This window comes from Eretmochelys imbricata, chromosome 23 (assembly GCF_965152235.1).
Source record: "Eretmochelys imbricata isolate rEreImb1 chromosome 23, rEreImb1.hap1, whole genome shotgun sequence".
NCBI lineage: Eukaryota > Metazoa > Chordata > Testudines > Cheloniidae > Eretmochelys > Eretmochelys imbricata.
Window position 1 is genome coordinate 3299111 of NC_135594.1, and position 14875 is coordinate 3313985.

At 49.0% G+C, this 14875-nt stretch overlaps 1 protein-coding gene across 3 annotated transcripts in view; it reads left to right on the forward strand.

Annotated features, from left to right (window-relative positions):
• The first annotated feature begins 3705 nt into the window (after nucleotides 1-3705).
• PAK4 (p21 (RAC1) activated kinase 4) overlaps nucleotides 3706-14875 on the forward strand; it is an 89594-nt gene continuing 78424 nt past the window's right edge. For all 3 annotated transcript variants that reach the window (XR_013348659.1, XM_077840697.1, XM_077840698.1), the window contains exon 1: nucleotides 3706-3774. The gene's annotated coding sequence lies outside the window, so the exon portion shown is untranslated. The remainder of the gene's footprint in view (nucleotides 3775-14875) is intronic.

Genomic DNA, 14875 nt, shown 5'->3' on the forward strand with positions numbered 1-14875 from the left:
GCAGGGCCTCAGGGGAGGGGTGGAGTGGGGGTGGAGCAGCCCCGGCGAAAAGAAAACCTCCAGGGCCTATGCCGTTTTCACCCATTAGCCAGTGGAACTCACTGGCAGATGATCTCCTGGAGGCCAAGAGGTTAGCAGGGTTCAGAGAGCAAGCGGGCAACTTGACTGAGAACCCAGCTCACCAGACTTAGCCTAGTTAATGCTACACTCTAAAAAAGATCCCTAGGTAGGCACTAGTTCAAACAGAAATGAATTCAGGGAAGTCCAATGGCCTGGGTTATGCAAGAGGTTAGACTGGCCCCTTCTGGTTCATAATCTCTGAATGAGGCAGCTGAATACAGAATGGCCCCAACGTCAGATACATTTAGATGGGAGGGCTGGATGGCTGTATATATACCTGGGCAGAATAAAAGCAAATTCATGACTGCAAGGTCTTTAGAATACCAGGGCTTGGTTTGCCCGTGTCTGGTAGAGAGCTGGGAAGGGGAGAGCACACTCTGTTTAGGTAGTACAAGAGAGGCGCCTTCCTAGCTAAGGCCCCTGAAACTCTTTAGGCTGCCGATTTACCCAGGGAGTTGAGTACAAGAGCTGGGCTTCAATTTTGCCTGTCCACGCGGTCCTTGATTTCGTCTTCTGACTTTGAGCTCGTTAGCACAGTTCTGTATGGGGCCCTGATGAACAGGGCAAGTTAGTAAAGTATTCCTAGAGCTTTTGGCTAGGCTTTTGCCAGGGCTATAAACCCTCATGCTTCCTGGGGATTGGGGGAAGCAGGGCTCGATGTGGGACTGGGGAGGGTGGGTCACGTTGACAGAGGTGAACCCAAAAGCGCATGAAAAAGTTTGGGGGCCCAGTGATCTAGGCTGAGGCCCTGCATAACACAGGCCTTTATGCAATGACCCCAGTATAGACCCCCATAACGTGTGGTGTTCTCATCCGGGCTGCGATGTGGGCTTCATCACTAGCTAAGATGTGATGGATGATGCTACCGCTCTCTCCTGTCCTAAGGATAAACCCAGGGCCTCCAGTCTCCAGGGCACTTTCACCAGCATTAACGCTAGCTACCACTAAGTTCTCCACGTGGGGGCGGAATTTCTCTGCTGCTGAGCATCTCAGAGCGACCTTACCGAGCCCAGGAAATTCATCTGCAAAAGCCCCAGGACTTTGAAATCTGGCTGGCAGCGAAGGAGCAAAGGTTGGCAGAGAGTTGGCAATGGCCCGTGCACGCCTAGGAGAGAGAATGGGCAGCGTGCACCAGGCACGGGGCGTTAGGATAGGGCTCTGGGGATTTTATTAATCAGCCATCTATTGCTGTAGGGTTTTCTTGCTAAAAGCAGCTGTGCAATATGTCCAGTTGGGCGTGTGTGTGTGTGTGTGGGGGGGGTGGATGATCCCCATGATAACTAGTGTTACTTACACAGATCTTTTTATCCTGTGATCTCAAAGCACTTGCCAGTGGCGGGTATAATTTATCACCCTCCCTCCCCCCCCCCCCAAAAAACACCCCACTCCCATTTTGCAGATGGGGAAATTGAGGCACAGAGAGGGGAATTGATTTGCCACAACAAGACAGAAACGGAGATGGGTATGGAACCCAGGCGTCCTGCCTTGCAACGCCCCCTCCCCATTCTTGTAATCATCCTGACTTATAAGCCCCTTTGTACCCACTAGACCCCACTCCCTCCTAGAGAGAAGAACAGAATCCAGGAATTCGGATCCCTGGTCCTCCCCTGCTCTAATAGCTAGGACCTACCCACCTCGCAGAGCTGGGCATAGAACCCAGGAGTCCTAGCTCACATCCCCGCCCCCCTTGCTCTAACCACTAGCCATTTTGCAGCTTATCTGTAGTCCTATCAATGCTTCAGGGGTGAGGACTGTGCCATGGAAATCCACAACTGATTGATTGACCTTTCTACTGTACAAAGGAATCAAAAAACACCAAATACCAGACTGACTCCGAACTAATGAAATTCTGTAACCTGCTCTCCACGCAGATTTCATGACCCATAACTATAGCAGTTAGGGGTGTGTGTGTGTGTATAACCTATATAGTTATACCAACACAACCCCTCGTGTAGACACTGTTATACTGGGATAGAGGTGCCTTATACCGATATAGCTTATTTCTCTTCCTGTACAGGGATCGCTGTCCAGCACCTTTATCTTGGTATAACTGCTTTCACACCAGGGGTTTGTACTGCTTTGACTAGACTGGTATAAGGCACTTATATCATTTGATTATTTATTTGTATTATGGGACCAACTAGGCGCCCCAGTTGTGACCCAGGAGCCCGTTGTGCTAGGTTGCCTGGATGCTCGTACAGCCACATCTTCTCTCTCTCTGCCAGACAGAGTCCCTCCAGGACCCAAGGCCGCACCGTACCTTTTTTGTGATTAAGCAGGGGTGTTGGTCCTCAGGGCTGTCAGGCTGGCACTGAATTAACTCCAGTGACAAGCCGATGACTATTATTAGCTGCCATGTGGGTGGCTCATTCTTTGCCTTGTACTGTCAAAGCACTTAATTTAGCAAGTCGGTTAGGGCTGATTGCTGGCAGGAACGGCTGCTGGGAATAGCTGGGTTCTCCGGGGCTGTGTTGGTCCTAAATACAGCCCAGGTGGCCATGCCCTTTGGATCGTGACTTTCCCTGCGCCCAGTCAGCCTCATGACCCACCTGGGAAGTAGGTATTATCCCCACAGTTTACAGAAGGGGAAACTGAGGCATAGGCAGGTGAAATGACTTGACCAAGGCCACATATCCAGACTCCCAGTTCCCTTCTTTAACCTCTAGACTGCAGGATGCCTGGGTTCTATTTCTGCCACTGGGAAGGAGTGTTGTCTATTGACTGGGGGAGGGTGGTGGCTGGGTTTCAGGACTCCTGGTCAAATACCATAAGAACATCACAAGGGTTCGCAGCCCCGGGGGTCTCGCATCTCACCTCATGACGCCGCATCATGGTGCAAGGATGGGACAGAGCGATGCCGGGTCTTCGTCTCGTGATGTCATCGTGCGGCATGATGTCACGTTTCGGCCGGAGCGAGTGACTGCAGGACCCCAGGAGATGATGCCCTATCACGCCACGATGTCACATTTCTCAGATGATCTTAGGGTGGGATCAAATGACCTCAGCCAAAGCATCATAGCGCGCCATGGTGACAACCCCCTGTGGCTGGATGATGTCATGCCTTTTTGTGATGACATCAAAGCACAACATGATGACACCTTGTCTTGCTCGGAGGACGTCATTAGGGTGCCTGGCAACATCACATGCTGAAAATGGTGGCAGTGCTGTGACAAGATGACCCCACCCGCCCGTGGCAGTCTGGGAAAGGTCAATAGGAGCCACCCCCCACGCCTCCACGCCCTTGCCCTCTCTCCGGGCTGACCCCACACACTCCACAGAAGGGGGCGACGTCCCCTTTAAGAGAAGGCACGCCCCCTTTTCCTCCTCCCATCAATCAGCCTCTCCTCTAGCCAATCAGAACGCACGATGCTGCGAGTTCTCCCTCCCCCTCCGCCCCCGAGTGGGCAGTGCCCGCAGAGCGGCGTCGTTTTCGGCCAATCAGAGGTGGAGAATGGGAGGTGGGGGTGGGTTTGCCTCCTCCCCCCCTCAGGAGGCGGCCCCTGTTGCCGGGGGGACGGGGAAGAGCCGAGGAAGGAGGGGGGTGTCCCCGGATGTTGGCTGGTTCCTAATATGGTGGCTGCGGCGGCGGCGGAGTGACCAGGACCCGGGGGGAGACAGCGCGAGAGCCCCCGCCCTGCCCCTGGGAGACAGCCGGTGAGGGGGGGTTGAGATATGGGGGGCACGGGGAGGGAGTGTGAGCGGAGGGGAAGCCGAGGGGGGTTGGGGGAGGGAGTGTGAGCGGAGGGGGAGCCGAGGGGGTAGGGGGCTGGGGAGGGGGATCAAGGTGGGGGGAGGGGGTGTGAGCGGAGGGGGAGCCGAGGGAGTAGGGGGCTGGGGAGGGGGATCAAGGTGGGGGGAGGGTGTGTGAGCGGAGGGGGAGCCGAGGGGGGTAGGGGGCTGGGGAGGGGGATCAAGGTTGGGGGAGGGGGTGTGAGCGGAGGGGGAGCCGAGGGGGTAGGGGGCTGGGGAGGGGGATCAAGGTGGGGGGAGGGGGTGTGAGCGGAGGGGGAGCCGAGGGGGATAGGGGGCTGGGGAGGGGGATCAAGGTGGCGGGAGGGGGTGTGAGCGGAGGGGGAGCCGAGGGGGATAGGGGGCTGGGGAGGGGGATCAAGGTTGGGGGAGGGGGTGTGAGCGGAGGGGGAGCCGAGGGGGGTAGGGGGCTGGGGAGGGGATCAAGGTGGGGGGAGGGGGTGTGAGCGGAGGGGGAGCCGAGGGGGATAGGGGGCTGGGGAGGGGGATCAAGGTGGGGGGAGGGGGTGTGAGAGGAGGGGGAGTCGAGGGGGTAGGGGGCTGGGGAGGGGGACCAAGGTGGGGGGAGGGAGTGTGAGAGGAGGGGGAGCGGAGGGGGCTGGGGAGGGGGATCAAGGTTGGGGGAGGGAGTGTGAGCGGAGGGGGAGCCGAGGCGGGTAGGGGGCTGGGGAGGGGGATCAAGGTGGGGGGAGGGAGTGTGAGAGGAGGGGGAGCAGAGGGGGCTAGGGGGCTGGGGAGGGGGATCAAGGTGGGGGGAGGGAGTGTGAGAGGAGGGGGAGCAGAGGGGGCTAGGGGGCTGTGGAGGGGGATCGAGGTTGGGGGAGGGGGTGTAAGCGGAGGTGGAGCCGAGGGGGGGAGGGGGCTGGGGAGGGGGATCAAGGTGGGGGGAGGGGGTGTGAGAGGAGGAGGAGGTGGGGGTATGTGGGGGATTGGGGGCTGGGGAGGGGGATCAAGTTGAGGGAAGGGGGTGTGAGAGGAGGTGGGGGTTTGGGGGCTGGGGAGGGGGATCAAGGTGGGGGGAGCGGGTGTGAGCGGAGGTGGAGCCGAGGGGGCTAGGGGGCTGGGGAGGGGGATCAAGGTGGGGGGAGGGGATGAGAGAGGAGGGGGAGCCGAGGGGGGTTGGGGGCTGGGGAGGGGGATCAAGGTGGGGAGAGCGGGTGTGAGCAGAGGGGGAGGTGGGGGGTATGTGGGGGTTTGGGGGCTATGGAGGGGGATCAAGGTGGTGGTTGGGGGAGGGGGTGTGAGAGGAGGGGGAGCCTAGGGGGTTGGGGGCTGGAGAGGGGGGATCAGGTTTGGGGAGGCAGTGTGAGAGGAGAGAGAGCTGAGGGGTGGGGAGTATGTGAGGGATTGGGGGCTGGGGAGGGGGATCAAGTTGGGGGAAGAGGGTGTGTGAGGGGAGGGGGAGCTGAGGTGTTGGGGGCACAAGGGGGATATGAAGGCATTGGGGTGAGGGGGGGTGGGGGAGCTGTGTGTGCACGTGTAGAGCCCTGCCAATCTGGGATGTCCGTGGACCATGTTCGCGGATTGGCACTGGATACAAATTTTTGTATTGGTGCAGGACTCTGTCTGCAACTGGGATGTGTGAGCAGAGTGGGGCTGGGGGAAGGGGGCATGTAAGGGAAGTGGCCATTTGAGAGGAAGGGGGAGTTGAGGGTGGGGGGTGTATAGGGGAGCTGAGGGCGTGTATAGGGCGCATGTGACAGGAGGGGGCAGCTGGGGCACAGAGGACTTGTGGGAAGTGAGAAGAGGTAAGTGATGGGGTTACAAGGCCACTGAAGGGGTAAGGGAGGGGACTGGGGCAAGTGAGGGGACTAGAAGGGGCTGCATGTGTGGGAGGCTGGTTAGGGTGAGGGACTTGGGGGGTTGTAGAGGGTGGAGATCAGGGTGTAGTTCAGTGGAGAAGAGGCCCCTGGATGCTCTGATAGTGGGTGAGCTAGAAATGCTCCGGGAGGATGGAGGGTGTCAGTAGAATGGATGGGGGGAGGAATGGCAGAGAAGTCGGGGCTCTGTTATCTGGGACATGCTGCAGTGGGGGTGGGCAGGAATGTTCCAAATGGTGCGTGACATCATGTCAAAATATATACAATATATAGCATCTGTGGTCACCACCACTTACTGTGTGGCAGGGGACCTCAGAGAAAATTCTTGTGCAGTGCCTCTCATCTGAGGATCTCAAAGCGCTTAGCAGAGTTGGGTCAGAATTACCTCCCTCTTTGAGGTAAGAAACAGATGCAGAGAGACAGTGATTGGCCTGTGACAAATGGGTGCCAGGACTGAGAGTGCAACCCAGGAGTCTGGATTGCTGTTGCTCTGATCCCCAGAAAACGTAGTGAATACTGTACTCTAGCTAAAGGACCCTCTGCAGCTTTGCATATTCCACCATAGCTACACTTCCCAGTGCAGTCAAACCTCACTTATTTGAATGAGAAGAGGGAGATGTGGAAATGAATCCAGAGGGGGGTTTACTGTTGAGGGGTGTTACTTTGGTTCTGGTAAATGGGAATTTTGGATAACCAGGGTCTCAGCAAAATGAGGCTTAGAGGGCAGACCGTGCTATTTATCCTGAAAGGTTAAGCTGATATTTTTCCCTGGTGGGGAAAATCAAAGCGGGGGAAATAGGTAAAATGGGACTGTTACTGCTCCAGGGCTACAGAAACACTCTAGTATAAAGAAAAGGAGTACTTGTGGCACCTTAGAGACTAACCAATTTATTTGAGCATAAGCTTTCGTGAGCTACAGCTCACTTCATCGGATGAAGTGATGAAGTGAGCTGTAGCTCACGAAAGCTTATGCTCAAATAAATTGGTTAGTCTCTAAGGTGCCACAAGTACTCCTTTTCTTTTTGCGAATACAGACTAACACGGCTGTTACTCTGAAACTCTAGTATAAAACTTTCCAAGCCCCCAGATGGCTTGTTGGAGTGTTTTTGTAGGAGTTGGCTCTTTTCCTCTGTTTGGTAACTGCTCTGTGTATGACAGTCTCTGGGAACAGCTGTCTCCGTTAGGACATTCTAAGCTTCAATTAGCCTGAGTGGAGATGCCACTAATTGTTAGCAAGTGAAATGCAAGTGTAAATTAAAAGTGAAGTAAGGCTCAGCCTGCAGACTCCGAAGATATTTTTATTTGGAAATAAATGTATAGACATCAGTACCCTAGAGTAACAAAGGGAGAGAACTTAACCTTCCTATATAGGCATGTTGATCAGCAGATGTGCTCTTGGATATTTTTGCCCTCACTGTTGCTTTTTATGACTGACATTTCAAATTGGACAGTGTCCTGGTTTGTAACTCAATCCACGCTGATATTTAATGCATTCAATGATCTCTGGCTGGCAGGAGCTGCCACATACTGAGGATGCGCTGGGTTAGCAATTATAGCCACTAGAAAGTGGGTCTGAGAATGAATCCAGCTCTGTACCCTAGCTCCACATAGCTGTTGCAGTTGGAAGGAGCAGATCATAAGAACACTTCTGAAATGTTAATTGGTTGATTTTCCAATAGCTTTCATTTTTTCTAAATATTAGGTCTGTCAATTAATCGCAGTTAACTCGTGATTAACTCAAAAAAATTAATCGCGATTAATTACAGTTTAATTGCACTGTTAAACAATAGAATACCAATTGAAATTTATTAAATATTTTGAATGTTTTTCTACGTTTTCATATATATTGTATTCTGCGTTGTAATTGAAATAAAAGTGTATATTTTTATTACAAATATTTGCACTGTAAAAATGATAAAAGAAATAATATTTTTCAGTTCACCTCATACAAGTACTGTAGTGCAATCTTTGTTGTGAAAGTGCAATTTACAAAAGTAGATTTTTTTGTTACATAACTGCAGACAAAAACAAAACAATGTAAAACTTCAGAGCATAGAAGTCCATTCAGTCCTACTTCTTGTTCAGCCAATCCCTAAGACAAACAAGTTTGTTTACATTTACAGGAGATAATGCTGCCCACTTCTTATTTACAATGTCACCAGAAAGTGAGAACAGGGATTTGCATGGCACTTTTGTAGCTGGCATTGCAAGATATTTATGTGCCAGATATGCTAAACATTTGTATGCCCCTTCATGCTTCGGCCACCATTCCAGAGGGCATGCTTCCGTGCGGATGACGCTCATTTAAAGAATAATGCGTTAATTAAATTTGTGACTGAACTCCTTGGGGGAGAATTGTATGTCCCCTGCTCTGTTTTACCCGCATTCTGCCATGTTAGCAGTCTCAGATGACCCAGCACATGTTGCTCATTTTAAGAACACTTGCACTGTAGATTTCACAATACGCAAAGAAGGTACCAATGTGAGATTTCTAAAGATAGCTAGAGCACTCGACCCAAGGTTTAAGAATCTGAAGTGCCTTCCAAAATCTGAGAGGGACGAGGTAGGGAGCATGCTTTCAGAAGTCTTAAAAGAGCAACACTGATACAGAAACTACAGAACCCGAACCACCAAAAAAGAAAATCAACCTTCTGCTGGGGGTATCTGACTCAGATAATGAAAATGAATATGTGTTGGTCTGCTCTGCTTTGGATTGTTATCGAGCAGAGTCTATCATCAGCATGGACACAAATCCCCTGGAATGGTAGCTGAAGCATGAAGGGACATATGACTCTTTAGCACATCTGGCGCACAAATATATTGGGATAGCGGCTACAACAGTGCCATGAGAACGCCTGTTCTCACTTTCAGGTGACATTGTAAACAAGAAGCGGGCGGCATCATCTCCTGCAAATGTAAACAAACTTGTTTGGCTGAGCAATTGGCTGAACAAGAAGTAGGACTGAGTGGACTTGCAGGCTCAACAATTTTACATTGTTTTATTTTTGAACACCATTTTTTGGTGTGCATAATTCTACGTGTGTAAGCTGTACTTTCATGATAGAGATTGCACTACAGTACTTTTATTAGGTGAGTTGAAAAATGCTATTTTGTTTTTTACAGTGCAGATACTTGTATTCAAAAATAAATGGAAAGTGAGCTCTGTACACTTTGTATTTTGAGTTATAATTGAAATCAATATATTTGAAAATGTAGAAAACATCCAAAAATAAATGGTATTCTATTATTGTTTAACAACGCGATTAATTTTTTTGGTCGCTTGACAGCCCTACTAAATATTTATATTTTTAATACTAATCCTGAGCACTTTCATTGCATTTCTCATGCTCAAAGAGCTCAGTAAACACCTGGTTGGGGGAGGGATGTAAGGTAAGATGATGGTTGAGTTGAATCATGGAGCGCTTAAGGCCACCATTTTCCAAAGCGACATTTGGTTTTGAGTGCCCAAGGAGTGGACTTTCAGAGGTGCTGAATTCAATAGGAGCTGTGAATACTCAGCGGCTCAAGCTCGGGTCCAAAGTTTCTCAAACTGGGTGCCCAAAATTGAGCTTGTCACCAACGTTGTACAGCAGAACACTAGAAAGCCTCCTCTCCTGTCTGTCCTCTCTCACTGACTTTCCCCTCCCTTCACTTTTAAGTGGGTGATACTTTCCAGCAGGGAAGTGCCATACAAAACTTGAAAGACTTCAAGACACTTTTTACTCGCAATTAAAAATGACTGAACTTGGCAAAAATCAGCTGGACACTCTCTCCAGGGTTGCGAGTTGACATGGCAGCATCTTTCACAATGGGTTAGTAAACAGGTGGACCTTGGGTTTATTGAAAATAACCAGCTGTAAAGAGTGGCTAAAGGAGGATACAAACGACCTTAGTAGCTTTGAAAAATGCTTTTTATACAAAAGCCCTAAACACAGTCTGAGAAGTCGCCAAGGAATTGGTCATCTGCTGCCAGTAAAAACATTAACTAATCCTGGCACCCTTGTAAGGAAAGTGCTTTCCTTTGTGATAAAGGAATAAACCTGTTAGCTGAATATATTGATTGTCCTTTGTGTCTTGCAAATCCGGTTGGGGAAAGTTTTCTTGAAACCATGACTAAATTGAATGGACAAACAGAAAGATTATGTGAAGCACCCAAAAAAAAACCAAAAAAAACCCCCGTAAGGTTTGGATTTGTTGATGGATGAATACGTGGCTGGGACAGCACCATGTTACTTTATAATCTATGACTCAAGCAGGGGGTGGTATACCTAGCCAGGTGCTTCCTTGCATTTATCTGGTGTCTCTTCTCGAATGTTAGTTTCATGCTTGTTCTGACTTTGCCCTCACTCACACCTCCTCCCTGCCTGAAAAGGAAAGCTGGTTTCGTTCACTGAAACCAGGGTTTATAATGGGAACTGAAACTCAAATATATGATCATAAACCATTACTTGACTTTACACTGCTGCTCGCTTTCGTGTTTGGCATGAAACCAACTACTGGAGACCGATCCCAGGGAAGTTACCAATGTGAGTGTGATCAGTGTCCACTTGCATTACACTTTACTTCTATGCATCTGATGAAGTGAGCTGTAGCTCACGAAAGCTCATGCTCAAATAAATTGGTTAATCTCTAAGGTGCCACAAGGACTCCTTTTCACTTTACTTCCACTGAGTGGAAATGTATTCTCTGCTCTCCCACAACCGCCCGCCCCATCCCCTCGTTTGTTCCAGTACCCAGATGTTTTTCAGATACCCAGTTACTTTTGTATTTTGTTTGCATGTGTTTGGATGACAGTTCTTTTTGCTAACACTTATCAGCACCACCAGAAGGAAACTCTTAACAAAAAAATAAATAAAAATCACACTGCTTTCTTCTTCCTCCACTGGTGGCCTCCTTTCATGCCTTTACTGCTGCCTTGTGGAACTGCTGATTGTCCTGACTGACTGCTCCCATGATTTTGCAGTTTGTTTCTTTGCAGGTGCTTCTCCAATGACAACATGGTGCAACTTATTTCTTGTATGTTTGCTTGTCAAAGAGTGCTCTGGGTGACTTCTTGTTCATTAAGGTCTTTAGCCACATGTCTCATTGTGACTGTCTCTTCTCTCCAGCCCCCTGCCCCGCCAGGATAAATGTAAACTTAGTGTAGATTTTGAGGCCAGAAGGGACCATTGATTATCTTCTAGTTTTGATCTCCTGCATAACACAGGCCAGAGAATTTCACTCTGTGATTCCTGTATCTAATACAACAACTTGTGGTTGAATTACAGTATGTCTTGGGCCATCTTTCTAAATCTTTATTTGAAGACTCTTAAGTGATGTGGAATTTGCCGCATCCCTTGGTAATCTGTTCCAGTGGTTAGTTGCCACTGATGTTAGTTTAAAAAAAAAAGAAAGAAAGAAAAAAGAAACCCAGTTTGAACTCTGCCTTTGGCTCTTCTTGTGCCTTTGTCTGCTGGATTAAAAAGTCTAGTATTGGATATCTTCTCTCCACATAGGTACTTGTAGACATGATCAAGTTGCCTCTTCACCGTCTCTCACTGACTTTCCCCTCCCTTCCGATGGTTTTCAGTGGTAATAAATGTAGGCCCCTAAGTGGGGGAAACTGCCAGTTTTCCAGTTGGGAAGCATGAAGGAGAAGGAGCCTTCCAATCACCCAACACAGTGATTATCACATTTATTTTTAAATAGTAAAAAAGACTCCTAGGCACCCTGATGTTCATTCAGTAGAATAATCAATCAGACAGGAACGAAGCCAGCCAGCCCCCTGCAGAAAAGCTCTCTTCCATCTCTTTGTTGTTCCAGGTATCACACCCTCAGCCTTCTCCAAAAGCCCTCTCTGGTTGACTTCTGACCTGAGTTCATCTGCAGGCTGGCAAAGCTGAATAAAAACAGGCACCTGGTAGCGCCCACTCAGATTCTATTCCTACCACATTGGAGGGTTCAGTACCTGAACTGTGGACACAGAAATGAAATCTAAAGCCCCACCTCAGTGCTGAAATCATATAGTACTTTATGACCAGAGAGACCTCGTCCTCTGCCCCAAACAGCTGAGGTACAAGACATGGGAGAGCAAGGAGAGAGGAATTGTGAGATGGAGGGGTATCTTGCATGCATAGACTTAAAGGGGGAGAGGAGGCTCACGTAAGGTTCTATGGTCGTCTGACTAGATGATCCCAATGGTGCCTTCTGGCCTTGGAATGTTTGAATCTTATGAAGGTTGCTTCCTTGGCAAACAGGAAGCACGAGGGGGTTCCAGGCTGGAGTGGGAAGAAGAGGATGAATAATGATGTAAAGATGAGGGCATACGAATTGTTAGAGTGGATCAGACACAAGGTTCATCTAGTCCAGTATCATGTCTTCAATATTGGCCAGCGCCAAATATGTAAGAGGAAGGTGTAAGAACCTCCCCAGTAGAGCAGATGTGCAATAATCTGTCCCCTACGTTGGGTCTCACTGTGGTCTAATGAAAATTGATTTAAGCCCTGAAGCAAAAGGTTTAATATCCTTTAAATTTGTTAGTATTAACTATTAGAACTCTGGATATTTTTATCCTAAATGCCCATGTCTCTTTGAATCTTGGCATTACTGACCTCAGCGACTTCCTGTGGCAATGAGTTCCACAGTCTAATTATTGGTTTTAAATTTGCCGCCTTTTACACTTTATTGAATGTCCGTCCCCATGTTCACGTGTTATGAGCGAGAGAACAGAAGCTCCTGGTATGCCTTTTCTATACAAAGGGAATAATAAAGGCACAAAGGAGGGCGAGATTCTGAATAACTCTGAAGGTGAGGACTTGGAGAGGAGAGGGAAGATAGATTGGAGTGACGAGAACTGAAAAGGAGAGAGAGACAGCAATTAAGATGTGATTAGGATAACTAATAATGGAGCACTTTGAGGAAGGAGTGGACTTCGGTGGTAGAGAAGCAAAGCAGCAGGACTTAGCGAGAGACCAGTTAATGGGGAGGTTGAGAGAGGAGTGAAATTATGGTTCATGCGAGGTTGAGTTTGGAAAGCAAGGATGATGGTGGAAAAGCCAGCATGGGGAGAGAAAAGAGGTGCTGGGGGGGTGTTAACAGAAGATGATCAGTTTTAGAAAGACTGATGTAGAGAAGGTAGTGGGTGCAGAATACACTTATGTAACATACATCTAAGACTCTTCACTGTGAAATCAAAGCAAAGGGTTGGGTTCCTTGCTACTTGATTTTTTTCCTCTTCAGATTAATAATTTAGGAGTCGGTGGGTGGCAGCAGCGTGGGGTTGGGGGAGGAAGTTTATTTTTACATTGGGGTTGGGAATGGTTTTCTGCAGAGCCTTCTGTTGCTAATTGTGAGCGCTTGAAGAACCATTCCCCCCTCCCCCCCCCCCCGAACATCTTTGAGAGAAGCTGTCAGTTCTGTGCACCATCTGGATTTATGACTGGGTCTGTCCTATAGAGTAGTATTTCTCTGCACCCTAAGATACATCGTTCTACTTACTGGGAATTTGGCAGCCTCAGCCCCCCTCCGTCAGGATTTAGATTTTTGGGTTAGTTCCTCTGTTTTTTTTTTTTTTTTTCAGTCAGCTCATTGCTCTCTCTGTTGGCTAGGCCCAAAGCACTGACCTCACTGTGTTGTTTCGTGCTCAGTCTTTGTATCTTTCCTCTTCGTTAGAAGCCATAATTCTTTATGTGGCTGCTCCTGAGTTGAGGAACTTCCTGACCATGCTGCATAGTTTTAAGACGACTTCTTCTAGGTCGATTGTGTTGCGCATCTCTGGTCAGCCTGCCTAGGAAGGAAGGAGTTAAATTTTGATCCCTATTGAATCAAGGCGTAGGACGCTCCTGGATCATGTCGTATCCCGTTCATAAACTTATCAAGGATGTTCCATGCACAGACAAAACTGAGCACAGTGATAATTTGGGCACATGACTTTGGGCCTGATCTTGAAAGCAGCTGTGCACCTTTAACTTCCATTGAGGGCAGGGAGTGGCAGCTACGCCGCACCCCTCAGAATCAGGCCCAGGACTTACTCGGAGCAGGGTTAGAGGGTAAAAATGCCAGAGCCCTGCCTGTACCTCTGCTTATAGCATTGCTGTTACCGGTGGTGATGCACTGGTGATGAATGAAGAGTTCTGTGTGTTCTTGCTGTAAACAAGGCCTCAGTTCCACACTCTAATTGTACGGCACGGTGAACAATGGGTTTCTGGGTATTGCTTCACTGCAGAGTTAGCTGGAGTCATCTGTACGTGAGGTAGCTTGGTGTGGGGGAGAGCAGTGTGTAGCGGAGTGATACTGAGCAGCTGTGCCCCATAGCATGACAAGCGCTTGTTTAAGGAGCACTGGAGTTTCGATCCGTGCCCCCTCGGGGACCGTAGCTAGCTCCAGTTTAAACCAGGACCTAATTCGAGCCAGAGATTTTTGTGCCTGGATGAGAATCAGGTTGGGGCAAAACTCTAGTCATGTTGCGCTAACGTTGCAGTGAAGACCAGTCCTGTGTGCCTATGAAAAGCTGAAGGAGTGAGTCAACTAGGACAGGACTCTGTGATTCTGATGCAAGCTGCATAATTAATGCTCGTTACGGGAATCTTGCCAACCCTCACCTGATCCTGTAAAACCAGAGATACCTCTGCGCTCTGGGACATTGCGCTACTGAAATTCAATCTCCCAGGAATGGCTTCTCTTGTAACTGAAGTATTATTATTAGTCGTTTGCATTGCAGGTGTATTAGAAGCTTCGTCTCCATGGTGTATTCAAAGTGCGTTTGCCTGTTGAGGGAGTGGTAGTTTATGATCAATTACTCCATGGTCACAAACTTTTCATGGGCTGGTGTGTGGGTCGTAATGAAAGTGGTAGGTCCCTTTTCTGAATGAGCTGCTTTTCAGAAGGCCTTTATGGCTCAGCAAAACATCCCAAGAATGCTCTGGTGCTTCTGTGAGGCCTAATTATGGCTGCATGTGTGTGTTTTATTAAATTGAATAAAAACTGATTTCTCCTGAGCTTAGGAGAGAACTGGAGGGATAGTTGCAAAAAGTGTTCTGAACTGAGCTGCGGCAGGTTTGTAGTGTTTCAAAGACCGCTTTATACAGGCCAGGTGCAGCTGCATTGCAAAACAGTGTGTCTCAAGGGAGTTGCTTTTCCCAAGATTCAGGCAATTGTTAAAATGGAAGCAGCTCTGTTCACTCTGCTTTCTATCCCCAGGCTTAATG